Genomic DNA, 16,040 nt, shown 5'->3' on the forward strand with positions numbered 1-16,040 from the left:
CGTTACCACTGTAAGATCTTTGTCCTTTCTGCTTGCAAGAGTATTAACTAAACCCTTTTTGACCATTTACTCAGTTCACTTAGGATAGCATAATAACCTATTAGTAAACCATCTCAAGCTGGAATTGGAGTTAGAACTGACAGATTAAAAATTTGTGTTGACAGAACCCCAGTATCTGCACCATTTTCCCCTTTTGGTCAAGAGGAGAAAAGAACCTGCTTTCCATTTTACCTACCCTCATATTTCATACCTCTTATTTTCACTCTAAATAATAAAAAATGGTGATCAGGATGTCTGTTAGCCCAGACTGACCGATTTCCTTCCTGCTGTGTCTGCAGGAACCCCGAATATAACCCCAAGCCCCCCCCCCCGCCCTGGGGTTATGTTTGGGTTTTAAAGAAAGGAACTATTCTCACTTGCTTGAAAAATATAGTTTTTTTTTTTTTCCTACTGCTCATACAACAGTAGGAAGAATGCAAATGGGCTGTACAAAAACAGGCAGGAGTGCAAGGGAATTCCACTCTGCTAATGCTGAACAGCACAGCGGGGACTATGCTAGAGCAAGGTGATGACACATCACTCACTGCACTTTCACAAGGAACAAGTCTTCTTCTATAAATAAACTAAATTGAAGCAGATTCTTACGTACCATATGAGAAAAAAAACATGGACTCTGTGCCTTGTCATCATTGCTGAACCTTCTGCGTACTGAGCCTCCCAACCACGAGCACCCAAGTGCGTGGGAAATATTTTTGGTTAAAGTTCGAGGCACAGAGTTTAATCCCTTGACTTGATCAGCTGCTGTGAGTATGTGAGTATCCACAGCAGACTGGGATTTCAGCTGTGATCATGCACCTTAAAATCTGGCCTAAGAGTCTGGCTGAACTCTCACGATAAGTTTGGGATGTGCCCACAACAGGGGTGGGGGCAAAACACAGAGGAAACCTTCTTTGGTTCTGGACTGTCCAAAATAAGCCAAAATAAATGATGCATTCAACCTGCAAATTTGCACACAGATTCTTTGGAGCTGAAGTCATATGGAAACTAGATAGAGGGGGAACAAAGGATTTCGAAATGGATTAACCTTATAAGGATAGTGATAGCAGCTGGATGCTTCTTTTTCTGTCTGTGCCAGGCCAAATGCATTTGGCTATACTAGTGATGGACACGAGGGGGCACCCAAGGAAAATGAAATGGTCGAGGAGCTGCAATGCTCCCCGGGTTAGACTGATTTTCCATCTGTTTTCCTTTTTCCTTTTTTTTTTTTTTTCCTGCGTCTTTTCTAATTATTTCCTGACATTGTTTTCGTGACGTTTATCAATAAAGGGTAAATTAAAAAAGCTTTGGGAAAAACATTCTGAGAAGTAAAGTTCTTGGCATCTGTTAAATCAGGTGGCAAAGCAGATTAGCAAACACTTGAATTTATCTCTGTGCAATCACGTCTTTGCTGTTCAGCGACAGCACTTTGCAACTGAGCCTTATTTCCTAGGTAAGTGGCAGAGAGACCAAACGGCTCTCACAGCTGCCGTTCCAGGATCTGTGCCTTGCACAATTCTTAGTATGTGAGGAGAAAGCTCAAATGCTGCATCTTAGAAAATCCACAGAGAAATCAGCAGATGGAAAGTTACTAAGTACAAAGGTCCCAAAGCAACCACCAGTTTGGGAAGCCTCTCATCAGCTAATTGTAGGAAGCTGTGTGCAATACTGCTGTCTAGCTCTTCTATTCCTAAAATCCCCCCTGCACACACACTACTTGAAGATATACATCTAATAACTGAATGCTTTTAGGAAGGATGTAAATAAAGCAAGGAACAAACACATATGTCCTCACAGTTTCCAGCAATCTGCAGCTTCAGAACTTCATCAGCTGAAGGTTAATACACAGCAGGAGACTTTTTATCTGCTTGTTTAATCAGTTTTTGAACTGTGTACACATTCAACATCCACAACATCCGGTGGTTTAGGGTTTATCACAGCTTAGTTGGTTAGCAAGTGAAAAAATTTTAAAACGGACTAAACATTTCAGTTGATAATGTTTAGTTCTTGGGCTATAACGAGTGATGAATAATTGCTCCCTTCTTACCTTCTTCATGCCATTCAGGATTTTATACTCCTGTTTTACAGCTTCTCTCAGTCAGGATCACTTCACAAGAGCAACTCTTCCTCCAGAAAATTGCAATGCTGATCAGCAGCAGTCTGGAAAAAAATAAAATCTGTTCAAGGCAGTCACTTAAGAGGAAACCATTTTTAAGGAAGCACAGAATCATAGAATTGTTCAGGTTGGATGAGGCCTCCAAGATCATCTAGTCCAGCCTTTAACCTAGCACTGACGAATCTACCACTAAACCATGCCACTAAGTTCTACATCTACACATTTCTTGAAGACCTCCAGGGATGATGACTCAACCACTTCCTTGGGCAGCCTGTTCCAGTGCTTCACAATCCTTTCAGTAAAGAAATTTCTCCTAATATCCAGTGCAAACCTCCCTTGGCACAACTTAAGGACATTTCCCCTCATCACTTCATGCTTGGGAGAAGAGCCCAATCCCCACCTCGCAAGAACTTCCTTTAAGATAATTGTAAAGTACAATGAGGTCTCCCCTGAGTCTTCTTTTCTCCAGGCTAAACAACCCCAGCTCCTTTAGCCACTCCTCATAAGACTAGTTCTCTGGGCCCTTCACCAGCTTCATTGCCCTTCTTTGGACACACTCCAGGGCCTTGATGCCTTCTTGTAGTGAAGAGCCCAAAACTGAACATAGTGTTCGAAGTGCAGCCTCACCAGAGCTACGTACAGAGGGACAATCACTTCCCTAGTCATGCTGACCACGCTGTTTCTGATACAAGCCAGGATGCTGTTGACATAATATTGCTGTTGATAGCATTGGTTATATTCTGCACTGAATAACTGAAGGCCTCCATCACCTCAGGTTGCAAGTGCAGAATAATATTCCTGTGAAAAATACAACTCTGCTTATCTGCAGCTGTGGTATTCTGCATCTGGTTTGTTCAAATGTTCATGAAATCCTCACTCACCATCAGAGAACACTTCCAGTCAGCTAATTCCCTATTTAAGCAACTGCCTGCATACCTAGAAATCAAACTGAAATGAGGAAATGCCTGGTTATACATGTAAGTGCCATTGCTGTGTGCATACTTCATGAGGGGCTATTTTGGTGCAAATACATTTTCTATATAGACTGAAAGTGAGGCTTTCACTCAATGTTAATATTCACTTAAAAGGAAAAAACAAACAAACAAACAAACAAAACCAAACAGGTATATTACACCAGATGGTTTTACACATTCAAATGCAGGCACAAGCCACGTGTCTTATTGATAGTTTCCTTTTTTTTTTTTTTTTTTTTTTTTTAAGTTTGGAATTACAGCCCAGACCTTCAGACCAGTGTGTGGGAAACTGTAGAAGCACATCAAAAATAAGATGAGTTTCCTTTCATTTTGAAGAATAGATTTGGAAAAGCAGCTACACAGTAGTGGACTATCTGCTTAGCGTTGAAGTAAATTCAATGCAGTTAAAAAAAATAGGCTATAAACTATGCCTGTGAAGTGCCTAAGATACTGTTGATCATTAATGGTTGGACTTGATGATTTTAGAGATCTTATCCAGCCAAAATGATTCCATGATTTAGAAATGATACCTAACAAGTCACACGTAGGATTGTAAGAAGAAACAACCTCTTGAACAGGGGTTAGCTAGCTACATTAGAGCTGGATGTTAAAAATCCTGAGGTCACCAGGTGGTATTAATAATCCACACTCTCTGTGTTGGCATTTCATAGGCAGGAGTCTGCCATAGTCTAAATAGCTGTGCTAGCAGAAAAGCAGAATATGCCAGTCAACTGTCCTTTAAGACCATGAAATGTGTGTTTCAACATAGATTGGAAGGAGTACATGTATGTACGGTAATGTCACAACTCCTCTGGCTGTCAGGGACCCCCTTCACAGAGAAACTTGCAGAGAGAATAGAGAGCATTGCTGCTGTCACACATAAGCCTCTGCCTCTGAGGGAAAGGGAACAGGGCAAGGAACAGCATCCTCCTTCAAACAGCCCACTAGAATCAGGAAAAGGTATAAAATAGCAAGCAGCTTGGATAAGTATTTGTTGACCTATGGGCAAGGGCAGCTCTCTCCTGCTGGATGTCTTTTACAACCCAAAGAATTCTGCTTTCAGTGAGCTGTGTGTCATTACTTGCTTTTCTGAGGAGAGATTACCAGTCCCTCAAATAGGCCAGAGCTAACCCAGGGCTAAAGAAACCATCCGTCAGTACTTGTAGTTGTTGCCCAATGTCTAAAGCTATGAGTGGGCTAAATAAAGACAACGCTAGAGCTTAGAGAAGCCACAGTATAATCCTTTCCTGTCTCTGGAGAATTTTCAAGAATTTGGCAGATTTCCCAGTTTGAATTAGATGAATAAATTAGATGACCTAACATTTTGCAAAGGGCACCATAAAAAATGTTTGGAGTAAATCAAACTATTTCTTGCCAATAATTTCAGTTAGCCTATGTTAAATATATATATACGCTTTTTTAAAATGTGAAACTTTCAAAGAGAGAGTATATATAAAAAAAAAAAAAAAAAAAACTGCCACAATTTTCAAAATGAGACATTTAACTTCAGTTTTTATCACAGTGCATCTTTTTTTTTTTTTTTTTTTTTGATCAAAAAAAATAGTTTCTGAGAAAAATTCTAGTGCAGTGCTAGCTATACCTTTTCTTCTCTGCTCTCACCCAAAGGCAGGAAATACTTTTTGCACCTCCAGAATCAGGACGGGATGGTTCCCAAAGCAGTATATCTTGCCATTTCTTCAGAAAACTGTCAAAGTCAGTAGTACAGAGGGGGAACACCATAACCATGGCAGTGCCAATCTCTGCTTTATTCAAAGGGTGATCTCTTGCTTCTGCATTTTTCAGCACATCCTCTTAGAAGGGCATTGGCAGCTATGGCACAGAGTCTGCCTGAGGGGCAGTTCTGGGAACTAGCACCACCCTGGGAGGAATCACTGGTTCACATCTCTTAGCCTACATCTCTTCACATCTCTTAGCACATCTCCTAGTTTCCAGGTGCTACCAATTCACACTAGCAACTGTCACCAATAAAATCTCAATTCTGAGCTCTTCTTCCCAAGCTCATGGGATAAACATGCATTTTGTACAGCAAATTGAAATTGAGAATGTGATATAACAATATGCCAGTAAGATCTGGAGCCCTTGGCTTGCCCTTCCATTGTCCGTTCTTCAATCAGTCAGCTCACACCAAGATTATAAAAAACCTGAGCTAGGAGTTTACAGTCTGAAGCCCAAATTGAACAGAGCTGTCAGCAGATTATGTATTCCACTAAACAATGAGGTTTTCAGTCCCTTTTTGAACCACTGTTCTTTGCATGAGTTATGTTTGTACCATATTGCTGAGAAATTCACAAAACTATTATTTTTTAAACGAGTACAGTAGACAACAACGTTGTCAATGCATGTTGTCAGTAAGGTTTCTTTATTAATAGCAGCATGAGAAGCATTTCGGAGTGCCCTTTGCATGCTCAATCCCACACCCATATGCATGCAGCATTTCAGAAAATGTTAAGCTTAATTAATATATGATTTTCTTTGGAAGGGAAAATTAGAAGAAAGACATTCCCATACATTTTTCACCCATGATAATTTATATAGAGAGAGCCCCTAATGAAAGGAGCTCTCTTTATGATATGAGTAGAAAGAATGTCAAAAAAAAAAAAAAAGAAATCAGTTATACTGTTGGCATTTCTAACATATCCTGTCTTCTTCTTCATAGCCTATCCCACGCTAAACAGCAACAGTAGAACTTTCTTCCTAATAAAGCTTTGGAGCTACTACCATGACTTCTCACCCGTGCTACAGAAATACTATCCAGATGACCAAAGATTTTGTAATCAAACAAGCTGCAACAGTTATCCAGCTGAAACAGCAATTTATCAGGCTCAGAGCAAAAACAAACTATTTTTGTGACATATAAAATTATGAAGTACGAAGAGCCTTTCCCAATATATATTGTGACTAATAATTACCAGCCCATACAGCAATGACCTCTTAGCCACTCCCTCCGTGGTCACCTTTCATTTGCAACCATCGTGTCTGCCAAAAGCAAGATGAGAAATAGCAGCTAAAAAGTGAGATATTATCAGCTTTCCCAGACAGAATCATGCTGGGAAAGATCAGAAAGAGAAAATTTCCTGTCAGAGTTAAAGGAATAAATGAGCAACTAATAAATGTTCTAATTCAATAAATGCATGCATCCCGATATAATTTTTCATTTGAATAACAAAACCAAATGGTTGTTGTGCTGCTTTGTTTTTGTCTGTTTGTTTGTTCAAAGAGAAATTCCTGCAATTAACTTATAGGAATAATGGGGGAAATTGCCCAATAGTCACACAAAGAGCTTGAGCTGTGAAATCACAACACAGATGAAATAAAATCCTACCCTACCAATGTAGTATCCTCCACACCATTTTTTACTCAGTTGTAAAGCAAACAGCACTGGACAGTGTTGACAGTCCTCTAGAAAAGCCTGTGAACCTTGAACAGCATTGCTGAAATCCTGAGTTTCTGCTACGACTTGCTAGGTAATTGGGACAGAGCTGATGTAACTGCCTTCAGTTGTACAGTTGCTACACCAACAGAACTCTTGCTTTCCTTTATTGACATGATGGGACACTGCTTGCTCCCTGCAGCATCCTCAGGCTGAGCAAAAGGACGTGGCTGGGATGCCATGGTCCAGCTCACCCAATGGCTCTTTCATTCTTCATCTGCCCAGTTCCATCCATCACATCTCATGATTTGAGGGTGAGATCTTCTCAGCTAAGCTCTTCTGCAGACAGGCTCATAGCAGACATACCCATGGTACTGCTCCATGGTTGCTTTCCTTCTGCCTGACTGCCCTTCTGCACCAGACTACCTCTGCCCTGCCACATCTCAGAGAGAAAGCCAGGCTCGGGAGGTGACATCTCCACACAATTTCACAGAGTAGCTCATATATACTTTCAGCCTGTTGTTTGCCATAGGACCATGGCTCATCAGAGCTCCCACCACCCACAGCTCTACTATTTTGGCCCTTCACTGTCACATAATCCCACTTAGCCGACATTTCCTCCAGGGTGCATGAGGCTTTGCATTATTTCTGTACTACAGGAGGTGCCTGAAAGATTCAAGTGACAAAAATCAGCCAGTTCTGAAGATCTGGAAGATCATTACAGCACTTCTCAGCACGTTAGCAGATATAGCACCCTACAGCTGTGGAGTCTTCTTGGGCAAATTTCACCAGAACTGGAAATTTAATGTAAACAAATGACTTCTTCTGGGTTCTTCCACCCCAGCAGGCCAGAACAGGTAAATATCCCCTATCTCAGCATTCCTGCAGCTATTAGAAATACCCACAGAGGTTTCAATCATGCTTACTAATTAAAAGTAGGGAAGGGAGTTTCAAGTATTGTGTTAATCAAGAGGTGCTAAAGGAATATGACCTTCCTCTGAGGCAAAGTCTGGCATGATAGCCAATGTTTTCCATGACACATACTAGAAAGCACAGAAACACAATCAGCAAAATGATTCCCTTGCTTCAGGATTCAATACTTTAACAAATGACTCACTGATACATGCTTCAGATATTCCTACGCTAAAACCAGAGTGTAAGTCATATGTATAAAATTCACTGTTGCTCCGTAAGCAACATGACAGCTTTTTCCCAAAACTGAACTAGAGAATGTCTGGTATGTTTGAACTGATGTAAGAAGTCTGGATTTTATGCTCACAATTCCAATGCATCAGTAGATAAACGCTATGTGAATGGACTTGTCTCAGCACTGGTTTCGGGAATTAAGGACAATTCAGCAATTAACTTTGCTGATCCATGAGCTGAAGAAGCTAATTGTCAGCAGAAGTATATGCCTCCATTGCTTTAGTAAAGAGAAAGCATGTTTTTAAGAAATCATTAAATATAGAATAAGAAAACGTTCATTAGTATGTGCAAGGAGCAGTGTAGAAGAGAGCCATTATAGGTACTCTAATGCCTAAGAGAAGGGTATGAGAATCAGAAAACTGGATATAATTGCAGGTTCTGACACAGACTTTCTTTATGGCCTTGGGCTACACACCAGATATTGCTGGGCCCAAGTTCTTTAGCTGTAAAAGGGAGATATGAATACTCAAAACCCCTTATAATTTGTTTGGCTCTCCTAGATTATTACATAGAGACATACACCAAGAAAGAGATTTCTTTGACCACAAAGGAGAGCAAGGATAAAGTGGAAGAATCAAAGATGAATGTGACCTGATCCAAGACACAAGCAGAACATGGGTTTGACCAGCTTGGGGACTGAAGGAGAGGCCTCATCCATGCAGATGTCATGGTGGTGAGCTGGTGGGACAGAGACTGCTGCAGAGCTGTCAGGAGCATTAGCATGGCAGGGAGGAAAGATCTGCCTGGGAGGAGGACACAGGATTTACCAAGCAAGGTCTCAGGGGACAGCATGACACTGAGGCTGGCACAGAAGGCAGGGAGAGAAGGGAAGCATTTGAGAGACTTCACATGAAGGAGATATTGATGCGCTCTGCCTCTGCTGCTCTACATCCCTTCTTACAGGGAGCCGGAATGGGACCTACTCCTCGAAGCACTCTGGTGGATACGAGCTGTGTGTCTGCTAGGAGGCTTTGCTGAAACAGATACACTGGCGAAGCAGCTAAGGGCATCAAAGCCAAAGTTGGCTCCTTTTACTTCAAATCAGAGCTACATTGACTTGCTCCAGTGAAACAGCTGGTTCAGAAACAAAAATAGCTCATTAGTCAAGAGCATATTCCAAGGCTTGGATCATCTTTAGCAAAGGAAAGGGGCTCAGTGTCAGTGAGTTTGACAGGGGACACGGGAAAGGCTAACTGACCTTTACGGAGAATGTCAGCTGGGGGAACCAAGGCTTAATCCTCAAAAAGCTCATGCCAGTGCCAGGAAATTTGTGTGCCTCTGAACAGGCAGACACACTTACCAGCAGAACATGAAGGTCCAGATGCTCTGTGTGCCTTGGTTATTGCATAATATTATCAAATAGGATTTTACATTTTTTTAAGTGCTCTGATCAAACAAATTAATCTTACTTTTTTTTTTCAGACGTCAGCCAGAAGACTAGCTAATTTCTTTGATGTAACTGTTAACTAATGAACTAATGTTGTATCTGCTCCCTCCCTCTATCATCTCTTCCATGAACAGAGTAAAATGACAGCTTGTTGGGTGCAATTATTTCCCCTTTTATCAAGCTAAAATGCTGTCACTGAAGAGTGAATTGAGGGAACTGAAGAATTTGATAAGGATGGGATACCTCAGGAAGTAACAACACAAAGCAGAGTGCTAACAGCTTTTCCTTGTAAGGATGAGAAGCTCTTGGCATTCACAGATCTCCAAGTTTCCTCTAAACCTACCGGATTCCTTGTAAAGCAAATATAATTGTCCTGGCACAACCACTAAGCCTTTATGGGAATGCCTCTGCCGCTTGCCCTATGATTCTGTCCGCCTCTTTCTGTTTCTTTTCCAGGTAGGAACAAGCCACGAGTCACCAAGTTGTGTGACACACTGCCAACATCACCAGACAGCCTGCCACTGAGGGGGGACAGCTTCTGCTTTTTGCTCACCGTGACAAATACCATTGCATTGAGAATTACGGGCATTACGGAGGGTGCTATAGTTGTGCGAGTATAAATAGACACACTGCTAGTAAAAGACTCTCAAGGATAAATAGCATAGGTAGTGGATTTTGTGAGACCGAAATAACCCCATGGTGTGCACTGAAAGTACCTCTGGCGAGTACCTGCTGTCACCAGCCAGGGTCCTTGTCTTTCTCCGAAAGGCAGAAAGCATGCGTGACTTCAAAAGCCATGGGGTCTCACCAGCATCTCCCACTCCCAGGTCCTCTTCTGGGAGTTCCAGCCACCCCAGGTGCTTGTTCCATGCCTCCAAATGAGGTTTACATTTGGTGCAAATGAACTAAAACATATAAAAGTGTGATCTCAGCAAAGCAGAAGCAAAGCAGAAATATTTGGCCTAAGGTGAGGTGCGTATTTGGTCTGAATGTACCTCAGCAGTTTGGGTTAACAAGTCCGTGGTGCTTGAGAAAGCGGGGGGAGAGAAGGATGCGACAGGTCCTAAATGCTTGTGTTTTGTTGCAGTGTGTGCACTGAACGAGAGCCAGGGGTTAGTTCTGCAGACCAGGCCAATTCAATACCAATTTAATCCTGGACTAATGAGTACTGAAAGAGTCACAATCCTGACATGTGACTCCATTGATATTAGTCCGTCAGGGACAGGCTTGGTTTGGGTGGTACCTTGGATGAGAATGTGAAACCATGGAAGAATATTCTGACAAAATATAATACACAGACATGTTTCTAATCTTCAGTGTAACTGACAACACAGACTTGCATCTAGAACTCATTTCAAAGGTACCGCCATGGTTTTGTATTAATAATGGTCACAATGAAGTTACTGTTCCACTGCTTCCTGTTTGTTTTTTGTTGTTGTTGTTGTTGTTGTTGTTTTCTTTCTTTTTTTTTTTTTTTTTTTTTTTCCCTCTGTTTTAAATTAGAACATTATGGAGAAATCCAAAATTCACACCAAGTCTAGATGTTCGTTCTCACCTAATAACTCAGCTCTACTGGGTACAGTGTTATTTACTCTGAAAGGAATCTTTCAGTAATCTTTGCTAAAAAAATATCCAGAGACAATTCTTAGCCTGTAATGCTTACTGTATTACAAGCAAAACCATTTAGGCAATAAATGAGTCTTGATATTGAACCTTGATTCATGGATTTTTACCTGGCTTCCCTGCTTTGCTCCCAACCTTCTGCTTGCTGTTGTACATCAGTTGTCCCTTCCTTGAAGAGAATGTCCTCTCTAGAGTGGCACCTGTGTCACAACAGGCAGGTGTTTCTGACTGGGGAGAGAAGGTTTTAAAACTAAAAAGGAATATGGTTGTAGTCATGTCAAGTGCAAATTAGCACAGGAATCAGGCCCCGTTTGGAAATGAACCCTTAGAATTGCACCAAAGCCTATCACTTTCATGCAGATATGCTCTCAGCAAGGTTTCTCCCTTTTCCACATTCACACAACTTCTGCTGAAAGATTGTATGCAGGACCACCATTTGGACTTTCATCAGCCAATAATTCAGACACAACTTCAAGAAGAGGGACTGATCAAAGAAATGATATAAAACGTCCATTTAATTACTAGTAGGCACACACAACTTACTCCTGTTTAAAGTGCAATCCTTACTACAAAGTTAGGTTCAGTTGTTTTTGGGGCTTTACTCCCCAGGCTTTCATCATCCTCAGAGAGGCTTCAGGAACTCTCTGAGTTTTGCTCAAGGACATCCATGGCTCCGCTTGGTCAGGCAGCAGGGGACGGAGTGTCTCACTTGTAGAGATACAGTCTCCTGCTACAGGCCTGGAAAAACTGCTCATGCTTCCAAACAGAAGTCTACAGAGAATTAAATAGCCTAAAAGGCAGCCCTTCTGAAATAGTGTTGAAATAAAGAATGGCAACATGTCCAAAACACTGATTAAAGCTAAATTAACCTACATTAAACCTGAAACACTTATGGTAGCCTTCCTGTGGGTGTGAACCTGCTGAACCAGCAGCTGTGCAACAACATCTGAAGGATGTTCTGAAGGGTCAGAAGCTGCTCAGGGACAAGGTAAAAGCCTAACAAGAAAACCAGGCCCTTCTTGGGGTCTGTGTGCTGGATGTCTGACCATAGCTGCCGGGTTAAGAACCAAGAGTTGTGAAGATGCAGTGGCACAGGTGCCAGCCCGCCCTAGCAACTGAGTGTTTGCCCAGGGATCTCAGATAGCTTGTCTGCTGGTGACTAACACCCTGGCAAGTCCTGCACTGCACTCTGTACTGCTATTGTAACCCCTGCCAGCTCGGTGAAACAAGAACACATCAGCTCTCAGCTGCCGCAGTTGCTCAAACTCATGTCAGCACTGTTTCAGTGAGGTCTCGGCCTTCCCAAGGCTCTTGGAGAGAGATCTGTTAGGGACTTACGAAGATTTCAGAGTGTGTGACACCAATACCTTGAGCACTGGGAGGTTTAGGACAGAAGTTCTGGAGCACACCTAAAGGGTGAGAGGTTAGAATGGAGCAGCAGAGAGCGCTGTGTAAGCCCTACAAATCCTCATGGCAAGAGGTCAACTGCACTCACTGTACCACCATTACTGCCCTTTCCTCTGTATGTCCATGTTCTGTGGGCCCACTCAGGGCTGGGTGGCATTTAGGCCACGCTGCGTTGAGTGCTGCACATTTTAAGGGTGAAACTTATTTCCAGGGACTCTTCAGTTTATGTTTATATTCCAGACACCTACTGGAATCATATAAAAAAATAGGTTGGAAATGGCTTCTGGGGGACTCTGCTGCAATCTTCCGCTCAATGAAAGGGTGGGTTTCTGCAGGCCTCATCTAGCTGAGCTCTGAGTTCTTCCAAGATTAGAAATTGTATACACTTTCTGGTCAGCTTGCTCCAGTGCCTGACAGCCCCCACTATAAAGAACTGTCTTCCTTATGTCTATCTAAACCGCCTCCCATCCAGTCCCATGGATTTGTGTATGTCAAGTTTATCTATGTCACCCCAGCATGATCATCTTCCACTGTGGGTAGTATCTTTCTGTTCCAAACTCTGCCACAAGACATAGATAATGGGAGCAGACTCTACCAGTAAAGACAGAGAAAATACTGAGAACCTCAGACTTTTCTGTGTCCTTCATCACTAGATCACCTGCCCCATTCAGCAGTGGACCCACATTTTCTTGGTCTTCCTTTCACTACTAACATGCCTGTAGAAACCTCTTCATATTTGTACTGCTTTCAACCGTAGCCAGGCCTTGGCCTTCTTAATCCTGTTCTTACATACCTGGGTAGTTCTATACTGCTCCTTGAATGACTGTCTTTGTTTCCAGCTCTTACACATTTCATTTCTTTTTTTTTTTTTTTTCTTTTTTGTTTGTTTGTTTGTTTTCTGTTTTATTTATTATTATTATTATATTTGTGTGTTTTTTTTTTTTTTTCTCAGTTGGTAGTTCTGTGCACCCACGCTGGTCTCATGCACTACCTGCTTAGCATCCTGTGAATCAGTATGGGCCATACCTGGGGTTTGAGGAGGCAGCCTTTGAAGACAGACTAACACTCCATATCCTTTTACTCTTCACAGCAATATGCCAAGGGATGTTGCTTATCAGTTCCCTCAACAAGCCAGTCTGGTCTCCTGAATCTCAGGGTCATTGTTCTGCTACTCACCTCTCTCCCCTTTCACAGGATCTTAAATTCTGCCACCTCTTGGTCTCTCCATGGCTACCACTGACCATCACAACCCCTACCATTTCTTCCTTGCTTTTGAGTAGTGAATCCATCAGAACACCTTTCTACTCAGCCTGTCCAGCACTTATATCAGGAAATTGTCCCTGACCTACTCCAGAAACCTAAATTACCTGTGCGCTACTGCTTCCTGTCCAGCAGATGTCACATTGGTTGATATCTCCCATAAAAAACACGGCTTGAAACTGTGACATTCTTCCACATGTCTAAAGAGCTTTCATCTTTCTTCTTGACTCTGTGATCTGCAGTAGATGCCTACCACAAAGTTACCTGCGTTGGCTTTTGCTCTGATCCTGTCCCATAAACTTCTGACCAGCCCATCACACCAGTCCATAACAGAACTTCATGCATCTGAGCTGCTCCTGTCTGTGCAGAGCACAACAGTCCCACACATCTCACCTGCCTCCTTCCTAAAAGCACGTATCACAGCCCTTCAGGTGTGAGAGCTCTTATAGCTTCTAAGCACAAAGGAGCAATGGGTGGGTCAATTCCCTGCCTATCCAGGCCTGCCCTACTCTGTCTCCCAATCCAATCAATACAGAGATCTGGGCACTGTCTTAAGGTGACCTGCTGTGAACACGTAAATTAGATGTTCCTCCTCTGTCTCTTGATTATTACACTGAAAAATGTTAATAGCAGCCTTTGGGCAAGTCTTTAATCCACAATCCCCACACATCCCATTACTGTCAGAAACACATCATGCACACCCTTCCAGGTTCAGCAGAAGGAATAACCATGCTCTTATTATATTGTAAGGACGGTTGATCAGTGGAAGCCCTCTCCCAGAGATCTAGTTTCCACAGCAGGACTTGGAAAACTCAGGAACTGCTGTGTTTGCCCAGACGTGGTCATGGCTGACGTGCTTAGGTTAGCTTGGTACAGAAGAGGGAAAAATAAGGAGCAATGTAGAGAGGGACTCTCTTGAGGTCAGACCTTGTCAGGGCCAGCAGTCTTGGGAATGTGTGTACAGAAACTATTCATTTGTGTTTGTTTCTACTGCATTCAAAGAGAGGGAAAAAAGACTCTGTGTTTATCCTTCTGTAAATAACACAGAACACACCAAGGAATAGACTGCATTCATATTATCACATCTCTTCCAAACAGAAAGGCTGCAACAGATGACAGCATATTTACAGCCTGTTCTTTCAACCTTTCTCACATGGAAGAAGAGCTAGAGTAAGAATATCTTCACATTCTGTGAATTGCAGTTTGTTTTATTTTTACTGCAAGCTGTAAAAAATCTCACTGCAAACATTTATACTGTAGTTTGAGCCACAAGAACTGTAGCTGGTACATGGTGCTTCCAGTGCAGTTTGTCTACAGGATGCAGGCTTTAGTCCTATCCAGTGCAGGAACACATACCACCACCACCACCATTAGGAAGCCTTTCTAAACAAAATCCAGATGGACAACTTCTCTTCCTACTGCAAATCACTGCCTGGTTCAGTTTCCAGTCTGACTGCTGTTCTCTTTCCCCCAGCACACCTGGAGGTAAGAAGGCATCACAAGCATCATGCTGGCGAGGAGCACCTGAGGTGATGGTGTCAGCTGTCCATACCAAGGAGCTGCCATTGGTTCTCCTTGCCTGGTTGGTATGTGCAGTTTGGCCTTGAGAGGGCAGGGAAGATGAGCAAACAGGAGCAATGAGAAGCCTCTTTAGGGTTCTGTCAAGGATTCATGGACTGTTTTGTCTAGCTGAGAGGGAAAAGAAGGCTGACAAATATTCCCCACCTGCCCAAGGCAGAGGATCAGGAAGCATGTTGGCATCTTTCACCACTGCAGCACCCAGCAACAAAAAGCCACATTTCCAAAGGCATATGAATGCTAGTCTTCTGATTTCATTGGGGCATAACACTGCTAAAATGTTTGTGTGAATCCAAGCATAAATGGCCAGAACCTGTTATTTGCTGACGAAGTGCTGCTTTTGGCATGTCTTTCTTGCACAGGAAAATGGGAAGGCTCAGATTGACTGTTCCCTGTGTAACAGATGCTGTCCTTAACAGGACAAGACAAACAGGACTGAACCAGAGGGTCCACAGACAAGGAAACTACAAGAGCTTCAGGCCCTGCCATGCTCACAGAGAGCTTGCTGAGCCCCGTAGCCTTGCTGCTGTGTGAGTGCTGCCTTCATAGGCTACTGCTCCAAACCCCTCTGCAATGCAAATAGAATGGACCTGAGCTACTTTGCTTCTTTCCATACCTCAAGACACCCAACTGCACGTAATGGTCATCCCGTGTCCTGATGGCTCCCCTTGCTGCACTGCCATCGCTGTCTCAGGCCCAAAGTCTGAAACCAACAAAGGCAGAGTTTCCTTAATTAACCATCAGGCAGATTTTTTTTCTCTGTCTCTTTTTCCATCTCTAAGTTGCGACATTTCCTGCCAACTTGCTGCTTGGCATGAATTTCTACAACAGAGCAATATAACTTCTGAAAATAGACACTTACACTGGAAAGCCTGACACACCCTCTATGGAGCCTATGAGTGGCAGAGCCATAATCAAAAGCCAGTCAAGACACTAGGCCATGCTAGCAGCACTCAATTAAGGCTCTAATCAGGCCTAAGAGAAGAAAGTAAATGGGGACTCGATAAATGCTGTTGCACAGATCCCCCAGGCTCTTTTCATCACTCCAAGGCATTCGAGTTT

General features: G+C 42.7%; 1 protein-coding gene across 1 annotated transcript in view; it reads right to left on the bottom strand.

Annotated features, from left to right (window-relative positions):
• ZBTB1 (zinc finger and BTB domain containing 1) overlaps positions 1–16,040 on the bottom strand; it is a 77,471-nt gene that overhangs the window by 447 nt on the left and 60,984 nt on the right. The window contains exon 5 of the transcript XR_014694087.1: positions 2,084–2,196. The gene's annotated coding sequence lies outside the window, so the exon portion shown is untranslated. The remainder of the gene's footprint in view (positions 1–2,083; positions 2,197–16,040) is intronic.

The sequence above is a fragment of the Aythya ferina genome (assembly GCF_964211825.1).
Source record: "Aythya ferina genome assembly, chromosome: 5".
NCBI classification, from domain to species: Eukaryota; Metazoa; Chordata; class Aves; order Anseriformes; family Anatidae; genus Aythya; species Aythya ferina.